Source organism: Phoca vitulina, unplaced genomic scaffold (assembly GCF_004348235.1).
Source record: "Phoca vitulina isolate PV1807 unplaced genomic scaffold, GSC_HSeal_1.0 scaffold1, whole genome shotgun sequence".
NCBI classification, from domain to species: domain Eukaryota; kingdom Metazoa; phylum Chordata; class Mammalia; order Carnivora; family Phocidae; genus Phoca; species Phoca vitulina.
Window position 1 is genome coordinate 14,521,787 of NW_022589704.1, and position 13,217 is coordinate 14,535,003.

A 13,217-nucleotide genomic window follows, 5' to 3' on the forward strand; every position below is an offset into this window, starting at 1 on the left:
AAATATGTCTCATTATATTTTTCTAGGTATCTCTGATGAAGTTTAGGAAAATCGGGTTATTAGTTAGAGCCATTTTTTTTTTTTAAGATTTTATTTATTTGACAGAGAGAGACACAGCGAGAGAGGGAACACAAGCAGGGGGAGTGGGAGAGGGAGAAGCAGGCTTCCCGCGGAGCCGGGAGCCCGATGCGGGGCTCGATCCCAGGACCCTGGGATCATGACCTGAGCCGAAGGCAGACACTTAACTGCCTGAGCCACCCAGGCGCCAATTGGTTTTTTCAACAAAGTCAAATTAAAAGGTAGAGCATTGAAGAACTGTTTCAAAGAGAATAAATATTGATTTATTTGTTCATTTATTTGAATAAATGAATTTGAATATTTTTTCTTCACATTTCTCCCCTCTGGCCCTGGTGGAGGAAAAGGATTGCTTACATACACTGAGTGCTTATGCTTTTCTAACCACGGTGCTAAATTCTTCACCTGGGTTATCTGTTTTAATCTTTTTAAGAATGCTCTGTAGAAATGGTCCTCAAATTACAAATTTTCTGCTTCTAAAACACACCATCTCCCTCCCTCCCCAGACAGGGATTCTAGAACCTGGGAGGACGCCAACAGGAAGTGCTAATGAACACCGTCACACAGTGTCAGGTAGAAAGAGCATGGACTTTGGCTCCAGACTTACCTGGGTTTGAATTCCAGTGCTGCTACTCACTGGCCAAGTTAACACTTAATGCAACCATTCTGGGCACTCATTGCTTTCATTACCTGTCAGATGAGTGCAATTATATCGTGTGTATAAAGATTAAGGCATTGAGGGGCACCTGGGTGGCTCCGTCGGTGAAGCGTCTGACTCTTGATTTCGGCTCAGGTCATGATCTCAGGGTCATGATCTCAGGGTCGTGAGATGGAGCCCTGCTTCAGGCTTCGGTCTGGGTGGGCATGGAGCCTGCTTAATATTCTCCCTCTCCCTCAGCCCCTCCCCACCGTGCTCGCTCTCAAAAAAAAAAAAAAAAAAAAAAAAAGATTAAGGCATTTAAAGTCGGTAGCCTAGTATCCATAGTAGATAATAAATATTAGTACCTTTCTTCTCCCTCCTGTCAATTAGAAATGATAGAGATGAAGCAGGGATTGAATCTGCTTTGGGGAAGTTGATGGAGAAGAGAGTGCTGTGTGAGATGTTCCCCTTGAGGCAAAGCTCACTTTGGGGTGGAATTGGAATGTGTGGCCTGATCCCATTTGGAGTTCCTGGCTCATAGCTTTTAAGAAAGGCTGATACTGGTCAGTGCCATGCAAGTGTTCTCTGGTCCAGCCCCTTAGGTGCTTGTTACCAGTTAAAGAAGGAACTTGAATGAGCAGGACTGGGGGTGTGGGTGAGGCCCCCTCTCCGAAGGTGGCCAAGAGGGCTCTGTAGTCATGGAGGGGAACATCTCTCCAAGGGCCAGGGATAGAGCTGCCGGCTGAGAATCCCCTAAGGTCTAGGAAAGAAAGGCGAGGTGCTAGGAGAATGTGGTGTCTAGGAACATTTCTCACTGGGACCTTGAAGTGAGTTCCATTTTGACGCGTTCAAACCCTGGTTGGACATTGGTTCACTTGGCATGTACTCACTGAGCATCCACCGTGCAGCAGCAGCTGTGGGGGGTGGCAGTGTTGGGGGAGGACCAAGAGCACAGGCTGTGGTAATGACCCCCTGGACTGGAATCCCCCCTAGGAGCTGTGTGGTCCCAGACCAGTTATTTAACCTCTGGATCCAGATTTCTTTACCTGTAAGATGGGGAGAGTAATTAACTTTAGACAGTGTCGTAGTGAATATTAAATGAGTTAATACGTACAAAGTGGTTTTTTTTAAAGATAGATTTATTTTAGAGAAAGAGTGTGCAAGAGCAAGGGGAGGGGCAGAAGGAGAGAGAGGGGAAGCAGATTCCTGCTGAGCGGGGAGCCCAGTGCGGGGGCTTGATCTCAGGACCCTGAGACCATGACCTGAGCAGAAACCAAGAGTCGAACACTTAACCAGCTGAGCCCCCCCAGTTGCCCCCGTACAAAGCATTTCGAACACTGCCTGCCACGTACTCAATGCCCAGTGAATTTTAGGTATTTTTATTTGTCAAGCTGGGCAGAGAAGATCAGCATTTCAAAGACTAATTAAGTCTCAGAGGGCTGCAGGGCACCTAGAGGCCCCTCATCCCAGCAGGTGGAGTCTGGGTATCCTTGTCAAGGCAAAGACGTGTCAGGCACTTCCAGACCCAGTTCCCAGCCCTGCTTGATGAGGTGCTATTGAAAAGCCTGCGTGCCATGGTTTCAGGTCAGAATCTTTCTTCTCTGGTTCCGGACTGGTCTTTCTTACTCACGTCCTTTCTTCTGGGGGCAGAGACCGCAGTGTAGGGGAGCTACTGTAGTCTGAGAGCCAAGCCTGGGGGAGGCCACAGGCTTGGACAAGTTGCAGTGGTGACTCTTCCAAGCCTGTGAAGCTGGGTGGAAGTTTTGAAAGTTACAAGTTTAAAGTAGCCGAAAAGAGTGAGTAGAGAGCACTGAATCCTATCCCACGACCCATGACCCTGGAACTTGACCACCCAAGCCAAAGGCAAGGCGAAGGCAAGGCTAGAACCCAGGTCCCCAGGTCTTATCATAGGCTCCTGAGACTTTAGTACTGAAAAGGCCCCTGGACAGTGTACGGTCCAAACTTTCTCTATTTACAGATGATAACATTAAGGCTCAGTGACGTTAAAAGACACAGCTTGCTGGCTCCACTGAATTTAAGCTGACTTCTTGTTGATTAAGTTGTATTTGGAAAGGTGGCAACCCATCATAGAATAAATACGTTCCTAAGAATGGCCATGGTGCATGAAGGACATTTCCCCTCTTAACACCTTTAATTTTCTTTGGGTGGGAGGAAAAAGGTTGACACTGGTAGCTATTACTCAGAATGAACACAGGGGGTCTCCACTGCCCTGTCTTGGCCTTCCATTAGCTCAGTTTTCTGGTCTTCCTTGAAAGCCTTACTACACCTCCACCTCCCATAAGACTGTTAGAATCTAGTCTGTAAGCCGGGCAGGGTAGAAAGGGTTACTTACTGCCTGGGAGCTTCATTTTACCAGAAATCCAGCTCTGAGCTCAGATTCAGACTTTCCTTTTGCCTGGAAGTGTAGGTTTGATGCGAGAGGACTGTCTAGGCAAATGTTGAGGGTTATTCAGTGGGAGCAATGAAAAAGATGGAGCACTCCCCATCACCACATTCCAAGACAAATGATTTCTTGTGTGGCACAGGGGGGCTCGGGTAAGCGGATACCACGCTGCCGTGACCTGGGAGGGACGACACCGTGGAACATAGAAACACAGGATTCAGACAGGGGAGGGGGAGTGAACCAGTGTTCTATTCATGAATTCTTTAATCGTGGAAACTAATGAGTGCCATTTTGCTCAGAAAGCTAAAACAAGGAGGTTTTTTTCTAATAAAATTCCAAGTTTTTACCAGAGCCGACCAGGCCTGCCCCATCTAGAGCCAAGATCTTCTTGAGTGTTCTGCTCCCCACTATGTTCCTGCCTTCATTCCACTCGGCCAACCCCTCACCTGCCCTCGCCCATCCTCTTCATTTGGCTGAATCCAGTCCAATTCTCCCAGTCCCCTTCAGCCTTCAGATTAAATGTCCCTTCCTTTATTCCCCCTCTAAGTAGATCCCCCACTATTCTCCATCCCGGTCACTGGTTCTATCTACCATGGAACTCATCACAGTTTCCAATTATGCTTTATTACTGCTTTTGTTGGTGTACTGGTTTACTGCTGGTTAATTCTCACCACAAAACTGTGAGTTGTATACTAATACTATCTGCATTTACTACTCCTCTCCTGGTCTTGGAGGAGACATAGTCTGAGTGAGATCTTTGTTTTTGCCTATGGCAGAGGTTCACAAACTTTGGTATCAACAAAAACAGTTAACCTTTATCAAGCACTTACTAAGTATAGGCGCCATGTAAATACTCTTTAGGTATTATCATTGTGGTTAATTCTCACAACAACACTATGAGTTGCATGCTGATATCCTCTCCATTTACAGTTGCGGAAACTGAGGCACAATCAGTCCACGTTTGCAGGGTTAAGAAATGGTGAGGTCACTTATTAAATCAAAGCCTTGTAGTAGATCTGAGCTTGCAACTACCTCATTAGAAGCCCTTGAAGAGATCTTCTGAATCACCATTTCTCTGGGCAGGGCTGGGCATGCGTATCGTTAGCGTGTTCTGGGTGATTCTGTGAACACCAGAGTTTGAGGTCCACTGGCTGTAGTGAGAGGGGTCTTGAGTTCTGATGGCTTCCATGGTCTCAGCAGGACTTTTCTCGTAGGTGTGTGAGTTTGCCCTTCTAATCAGGGGGACCCCACCCTGTGTTGAGAAGTGTGAACACAGCTGTGTGCAGGAGACAGAACCCTCTTTAGAATCTTACTCACAAACGCTGAGAGGGTTGGCTAGAATAAATGCAGCCAAGAGAGTTGGGAACGAAGAGGACGAGATAAAGGAAAGGTCAAAGTCTAACTAAAACATGCTGGGGGCTGAAAGATAACTGTAGTGGAAAGACAGTGGACTCTGGAGTCAAGGTCGCCCGTCTGAATCCCAGCTCTGCACCTTACAAGGGAGGTGACCTTCGAAAGCGTAACCATCCTGAGCCTCGGTTTCCTCATCAATACAAGAGGGATAATGACTTAACACGGTGCATCTGGAGCATCTCTTTCCAAAATGTGTGACCAGAGAGGAAACAAGAGGTAAGAGAGGAAAAGAATGTTGTTTAAGAAAATAAAGAGGGGGATGAACCGCTCGGAAACCCCCCACTGTAGAAGGGACTCCTGGCCATTGTTTGCTTCACTCAACTCTTAGAATACTAGATCAAAAGGGCAGAATGCTTGTCTTAGAGATAAGATTAATGGCTAGTATTGATTACCTATTAACCCACTAGAGAAAAGCCAATATGTAAGGGGATATTTATGATGGTGTCATATTGTAAGGACAGAAATAGGAAGTCAACGTTCTTAATCTCTCTCAACAGAAGAAAAGAGAGTACTTTCTCACACAAAATTATGAATGTAGGAGACGGCTTGCTGATGTTTTCTCAGGTGAAAATCTCTGCCTTTGCAGATCCAGCCAATAGCCATGTGCATTCACATTACTCACCCTAAAGAACGTCGAGACCGTGTGGTCACCCACACCCTGGTTGTGTGTGCAGATCACTATTCTGCTTATTTCTTGAGTCTCGTGCACCTCACCTGGCATGTGGCTTGCACTGCTGGGGACAGGCTTGCTGGGGCCATGAAGCTACCTTGACATCCCGCTCAGCTTTCTCCATTACTTTGAAACATGCACAAGAGGTCACATTTTAATATGCATTGGAAAAAGTATTTTGGTCCATGAGTATACAAGGCTGCTATTCAATAAAGTTAACACAAATGAAAACTTAATACTAGTAGTAAGACCAGCTAGAATTATTGAGTACTGGCTTTTAAATCCTGGCAGCAACTTTAGGAGGCATAAGACTAATCATCTCCACTTTACAGATGAGGACATGGAGGCACGATGAGGTTAAGCATCTTGCCCGAAGTCACGTGGCTGATAGGAGGAGAAACCCAATCTGCACTCAGCTTCTGATTGCAGAATCCTCTCCTCTTAGGAGGGAATCCCAGCACTCAGCCAGGTCTGTGGCCACATGTCCCTGGGCAGGGGTGAATTCTCCACCTTTCCCGTCCCAACTCACTCGAGGGCTAAGGGATTCTGTTCTCCATCACCCTCCCTGCTCCCTGTCCCAGATTCTGAATCACTGGCCTAGATGTTCAGTTCCTTGCCCAACATCTACATTTATCTAGGGACTCTGTTCTCATTATGCTCAGCCTACGCACAGCCACAGGATTGCACGGGGAATTCACAACTAAAAGCTACAGAACCAAAGATGGCTCTTCATCAGGAGCACCAGGGCTAACAGTTCTCTGGTTGATGTTGAAATTTAAATATCAACCAGGGATTTCAGCATATTCGGTGTATGATACCAAGGTGGCATCAAGTTTCAGACCAAACCGAAGGCCTCTCAAATAGGAGGGGGTCTCCTACCCAGCTATAAATCGGGCCCCTCCATGTCACCTCTGTGTCTTTGGGAATTCACCGGTATCACTGCTGGATAAGCTCAGGAGCCTGGAGTGTGGCTATTTGAGTCTGCAGAATTCCAAAGGTGGGTGGATATGAGTAGTGAGGAAATGGTAGCAAAAATCCGACAAAAGTGGAATGCAGCTGTCAGGAATGATGTCAACCCTTTTAAGCCAGGATCCAGAGCAGGGAAGGTGAGCCTAAGAAAATGGACTGATCAAATCAAAGGCTTGTTCTCACACATGAAATGTTTTGGTTGTTTCAGAGGTACTCGGTCTTACCCATGACGCCAATGTATTCTGCGTTTTTATTTTTATTTTGTTTCATGTTAGTTAATTAGTTAATTTTAATTAATTAAAAGTAGGTTCCATGCCCAGCGTGGATCCCAACACGGGGCTTGAACTCGTGACCGTGAGATCAAGACCTGAGCTGAGGGGGAGTCTGACACTTAACCCATTGATCCACTCAGGTGCCCCCTATTCTGCGTTTTTAATGGTAACTGCCAGCCAACATCGGGGTGCCTCTGCATTCCACTTTCTTTTTGGTGTAGCGTCTACCTGCTTTGTTGAAGTATCTCATATTTGACAAGACAAAACAAATGAGAAACACAGGAACTGTGCTCCTTCCCGTCCTGTTTATCTTCAGTTTAGTTAGCCTTTAACCAGATTACCATTATGATTGGAAAGAAAGACCTTGTTCATTTCCTGACACATGTTGTTTGGTATCAGTAAGTCTTATTTACAGAGATTTATCGTTCAGAATTCAATAGCCATCAGGAAGCATTTTGCACAATCACACGGAAAACGGCATACTTTGCACCTTTGTTTCTTCTAAAGAAAATATGGCATCTACCGTGTGATAAAATAACATTTGAATCGTGTTAATTGGTGTATACATCATCTGGATAGATGATTGAAACTCTAAGTCAGAGACGCAGGTTACTGCGGGGATAGTTGTCTCATTCTGGAATCATTCACATTCTTGAGGGTTTGCCATGTGTGCATGAATCCTTTAATATGTCCCGAAGAGATGACACAAGGGACCACTCTTGGTACTACGCATATGGTGATGCTTTTAAAGCCAATTTATGGTCTCTAGAGATCATGGACATAATCATGGACCAAAAGGGCTTGGCATTTCAGAACTTACCTGAAGAGGCAGGGACCTACTCAAGGTATCCGCCCAGAAGAACATGCAGGGGTGACGGCAAATCTTCAGCATATGACTTGCTGGCTTTTCCCCCCTTCTCAAGAATCTGTCCTGATCCCACCACAGCTCTGGCTCTGGGGTTCACACCCCTCTTTCCATAAATCCCCGCTGCATGGAAGCCATGCTGGAAATATGTTCATGTAGAAATGGAAACAATTTGATAGCTGTGGACTGCCTTCCCGGGTGATTGATTTCAAGAAATGATAAAACCCATAACCTAGAGGAACCGAGTGCTCGTGCAGGAGTGTGTGGGCATGTCTCTGTACGTGTGTGTGCATGTGTGCACACACGCATGTCTGTGAATTAAGTTACACGCACACCCTGAATTTCTTGGCCAGGATTACTCGTTTCTTCTCCAATCTCCAAAAGCACATCTAAGGTCCCACGTGATTGAGCATGTAGCTGTTAGAAGAGTTCCTTCAGACAGCCTGCCCCTATGCCCTGCAGCTTTCAAACACTTTCTCCAGTTAATCTCCTTCAAGCACAGCTGTGTTCCAGCCACACACTCACCCCTCCCACTGCACTCCCTGCCCCCAACCTTCTCACCCTGCCTGAAAAAAATTAATAGCTCCTCATTGTCTAAAAGTAAGGCATAAATTAGCTGATGGGCGCTAGTACTCTTCAGAAATTTGTCCATTAGCAGCTTTAAAACACCCACTGTCTGAACTCATGCCGCATCTCAGCTAAACCAGGGAGTGAGTTCGAAGACAAGAGCAGTCTGAACACTGAAGGCAGGTAGGCCAATGCATAGGGGACTGGAAGGTGGGGGGAATTTAGCAAAGGCAAAAAAGGACACGGCCAATGAGGTAGGAGAGCCGAGAAAGGAGTGTCCTGGAGGCCAAGTACACAGTTTCCGGGAGGAGGTCATGAGCAGTTTGATCCAACGCTGCTAATGGACGGAGCTGGATGTGGATCAGAGCTCCCCCACTGGGTTGGGCACGAGGAGCTCATTGGTGATCTGGATCAACGCGTCTTGGCAGGCCCAAAAACCTAATGGAAGTAGGTTCAAAAGAATCTGGGATGTGTGGATATGAAGACAGAGTAACAGCGAACTGTTCAAAGGCATGACCAACAGGGGAGCCGAGACAGAGGTGGCAGCTAGAAGGGAATGTGATACCCAAGGAAGTTTTGGGTTGTTTTTCAAGGATGGAGGGAATTCCTGCACGTTTGCACATGGCATGGGAGCACTCACCGGGGGAGGGGAGGAGGTGGGACGCAGAAGAAGGTGGCAGGTGCAGAAGGAGATCTTCGCTCTGTGGGGCAGGGGACCTCGTGCCCGAGGGGACTAGCTGGGCTGGCTGTCAGGGTGGTCCCAGGAGGGTTGAGCAAGTGGCAGAGGTGGGGGAAGGCGGGAAGCCACGTGGTGTTTTAAGGATGAGGCAGTTCTGTTCTGATTGCTTCCATTTTCAGAGAGGGAGGCAAGAAGGGAAGGTGGAAGATACTTCCTCCAGGAGAGAGCAGCCAAGTGACTGGTGAGCCTGCCCGCAGGCCCAAAGGCCTATTTAAATCTGTGGGCATGAACGTAAAGTGAGACTGGCCAGCCAAGTTGTGAGTTTTCCCCAGCTAAATTCAGCTGGAACTCTGTTTATATTAAAATGCATTCTTAACTGAAGAGTTGTTTATTACTGCTGGGAATGTGTATCAGTATAAATTGGTACAATCTTTCTAGATGGATGGGTATATATAGAGAGAGGCCTGAAAACGGTTTACTCTTTTAACCAGTCATTTGAATTTTATGGATTGATCCTGATGTAATCAGAAGCTTGGACCGAAACTTTATGTACAAGATTTCCATTGTGATATTTATCAAATAAAAACCAGAAGCAATCTCAGTATTTAGTTGAAGGACTTAGATTCCAAGAATTTCATTATGTATCAGTTATAAGGAAATAGAATATGACTAGCCCAAGAATGGGCTATTTCTATGTCCTCTAAGTATCTTTTTTTTTTTTAAATTAGAAATTGATGTTGAGAAATTCTCACAAAATAATATGAAGTAAAAAATCCATTATAACCCTCCTGGTCGAAGTCACAATATCATCTCTCACTTGAAATATTGCAAAGGCTCTCAAATAAGTCTCCCTATGTCCTCTCTCGTCTGCCTTCAGTGCAGTTCTCCACACTGCAGCAAATGGGATTATTCATAAACATCCTTAAAACATAATCTGGACAATTCTCTGCTTGTAAGCCTTCAGTGGTTTCTCATTTCTTGGTCTCATATTCCGAACCCCTAAAGTGACCCCCAAGGCTCTACGTGATCTGCCCCTCCCCACACTCAAGCTTTCTTGTTCCAGTATTCTCCAGCTTGCGTGCTATTCCCTCTGCTTCAGTTGTGCTCCTCACCTCTCTCCTGGTCCAAGCCAGCTTCACTCTGATTCAGTCCTCAGATCTCACCTTACACCTCCTCTCCTCAGGGAAGCCTTTACATCCCCAATCATCTTAATTACCCCAAATTGTGACAATTCAAACTAGTTCAGATAGCCGCAAAACCCAAGGTTAGCTCAGGCTCGATTCAGGACAGAAAAAGTCACCGGACCTGATTCTCTCTCCACATCTAGGCCCCATTTCCTTGGCCTTGCTTCCACGGCAAAGCTCAACCTTCATGGTGTTAAGATGGCTGCAGCAGCTCCAGCTACCTCATTCACCTTCAAACCCAGTAGGAAGAGGGGATAGATTTCTCCAAGAGGATTCCAAACAGTGTCCCAGAATTCAGTCCAATTGACTTGGGTTACTTGACTCCAGGTATTTGCCTATTTTAAAACCAGTCATTGTCACTGTGACAATGCAATGCTCTGACTGACTAGGACTAGGTCAGGTGCCACCCCTAAGACTAAGAGTTCGCGTGTGGGTCCGGTCCCAAAGCTAACCTGGGAGTGCAGGAAGCAGGGGAAATGTATCCTGAAGAGGTAAACAATCTTTGTCCCACTGGGATTTTTTTTACTACATGATTGCATAGCACCTTATCCTTCCCTTTCATAGCATTTGTGATAAACTGTATGTTTATGTATGCCACTGTTTATTTAGTATTTGTCTTTCCCATGACCCTCTGCACTTACTTTGAGAGGGACTGTGTCTCTTTTCACTGTTCTATGCCTGGTAGCCAGCATAGTTCTTGGCACACAGCAAATGCTCAATTAACATTTGTTCAATAACTATGTTACTAAAACCAAAAAACAAAAAACCCACAGCAGACTATAAGACAGTACATATAATAAAATTCCAATTTTTGTTTTAAAAACTATCTCTCTCCCCTCCTCTCTCTCTATAGATTGCAAATTTGAAAGGAACTACACCAAATATAACAGTGGTTATTTCTTGATGGTAGAATTAAGAATGGGATTTTATTTTATTTTTTTATCTTTTTTTTTTAAGATTTTATTTATTTATTTTGAGAGAGAGAGAGAGAGAGACAGCGAGAGAGGGAACACAAGCAGGGGGAGTGGGAGAGGGAGAAGCAGTCTTCCGCGCTGAGCATGGAGCCCGATGCGGGGCTCGATCCCAGGACCCTGAGATCATGACCTGAGCCGAAGGCAGATGCTTAACGACTGAGCCACCCAGGCGCCCCAAGAATGGGATTTTAAAACAACACTTTTCTTGATTTTCCTAATCTACAATGAACCTGTATGATTTTTAACTGAAAATTTTTCTGAAAATATGCCTTAGAAATATAATGGATAAGGTTCTTCCACTTGGAATAAAAATGTCCTGTTTTGACAAGAAAAGGGATTTTCTAAAGAGTGTACAGCCTTAAGCCAAAAGTTTCCCCACGACAAGATGAATTCCTGTGCACCGCAGAAGGGATTACTGGAGATGTTGATTACTTACAACGTTAACTGGAGGGCACTGGGGAACAGGAGCGCCAGGTTTCAATCAAGGATGTGTGCTGCTGTGGAGGCGTTACGTAAGAAGGCTTTGAAATGGGCCTCTCTTTTGCTTCTTTTATTTTTAAAACTTGTAGCTTGACCTCTCTCAATCTCTAGAAAGGCAACATTTTGATTTATGGATTATCATAGTTTTACTTTATTATCAGGTCCCTAATTTCTCCTCCTCCCCCACCTCCATGGTTGGTGGTGGCTTTCACGGCATTCTCTCTATCTTCTGTTACCTTGTGGTTCTGGAGCGAAATTCATGCCTTGAGTTGATCAATTACCGGCATTGTGTGGTGAGTAAATGTACACACACAGAATCGCTGTGCACCAGCTCACAACCTCATCTGAAACACGCAGCGCACTGTGCTCCCTGAGCTCTGCCTAGGCCAGCAGATTCTGAATCTAAAGACCCCCTCGGGATTGGACCAGGGAACCCCTTTTTACAGGGGAACATCTTAAGCTACGGGGCCTCTGGGTCCCCCCCTTGGGGTCAGCCTCATTGTTGGTAGACCTGCTGAGGAGTTCGAAAGGGAGCAAAGATGGGAGAGGGGAGTGAAGACGCAAAAATGCAAGTTATTCCTCTGAGACACGTGGGCATTCTGAATAAACATTGCTCACCACCCACTGTCGTGAACTGAGTGGGTCTGTCCCCGTGTGAGGCTTCAGGGGGAATCAGCTTGAGCCATGGTGCCGTGACACCAGACGTGCTCTGCCTCTTATTAGCTGTCTTACTAGCTGTCTTATAGCCTGCTTTGGCCTCACTTCCTCTGAGTCTCAGCCTCCGTCTGGACGACGGGCACAGCAGCCCCCTCCCTACAGGCTGTCTCTACAGCCAGATAAGATAGGCTCTGTGAAGCGTCCAGCCCTGGGGGGGTGGGGGAATCTGGGTGCAATGGGAGAATCTGGAGGGAAGAACATTCGGGGGCAGAAGCCCAGGAGAACTTCCACTGCCCATCTCAGCAAGGCTGTGAGGGAAGGCAAAGGATACTAATAGTTTTTAAGTTAAACTCTCCTCATTTTCTATTCAAACGTTCCCTAACATGGGCCACCCTGTAAGGGAATTTTTCCTGCTTTAATCTTTTATGGAACCATTATGGCAAGAGCACTGAGATTTCCTTAGTTTTCAAGCACACCTTTAGTCCCCCAGCTCCTTGCATTAGCAATAAAACCCTTAAAGCAGAGGGCTCTGGATGCTTTTCATAGGCTCACCAAGGCAGGTGGGGCAGGGCTGGGTCTTGTCCTGAAGTTAGAAAGAAAAAGACACACAAAGGTTAGAGTAGAACTGAGTAAAGTTGAAAGGCCAAAGATAGGGAGAAAACGCACCGTGGGGTGACAATTAGAAGTTTAGAAAGCAGCTCTCGTAACTTCACAGTAAATTGTGGATCATCTGTCAAGAGGCAGACTCACCCCATTGCCTGGGGTGTAACTGTTAAGTATCCTCTTCCAGAGTCCTCTGGGAGATGCCGCAACACTGGGGCGGAAGCCAACAGGGGTGTGTGGCAACACGGCGGTGAGCTTTTTGAGGACTTTGAGGCTGTCTTGGGGGCTATAAGTGCACATGATGCCATAATGTAGGGAAGACCCAGTGCCTTCCGACTCCGGCCACCACTCTGGCCTCCTATCGCTTACGTCCAGACACAGAGGCCTGCTTTAGGGTCTTTTGAAAATGACAACTCTCTTCTTTTCCTTCTGAGCACTGGTTTCTCACCTCCGGGTCTTATGTCCCGGCCCTGCCCCGCCTCCACCCCCCCCTCCCCGCCCGCCCACCCCCAGCTCAATGAATGTGGCTTTCCCTGAGCCCATCCCAGCCACCTGCACTTACCCTCCTTATAATTTTTTTTAACACTCATCTTACTTTATAATTATTTCAAATTATTATTTATTTACCTGTTTATTATTTGTTGTCCCACAAGAGCCTGTAAGCTTCAGAAGAAAGGCGGCTTGTTTGTTCCCAGCTGGACCCCCGTCTCCTTCTGTAGGACTTGGCACAGAGTGAGCACTGATAAATGCGGCAGCGAGGCATGG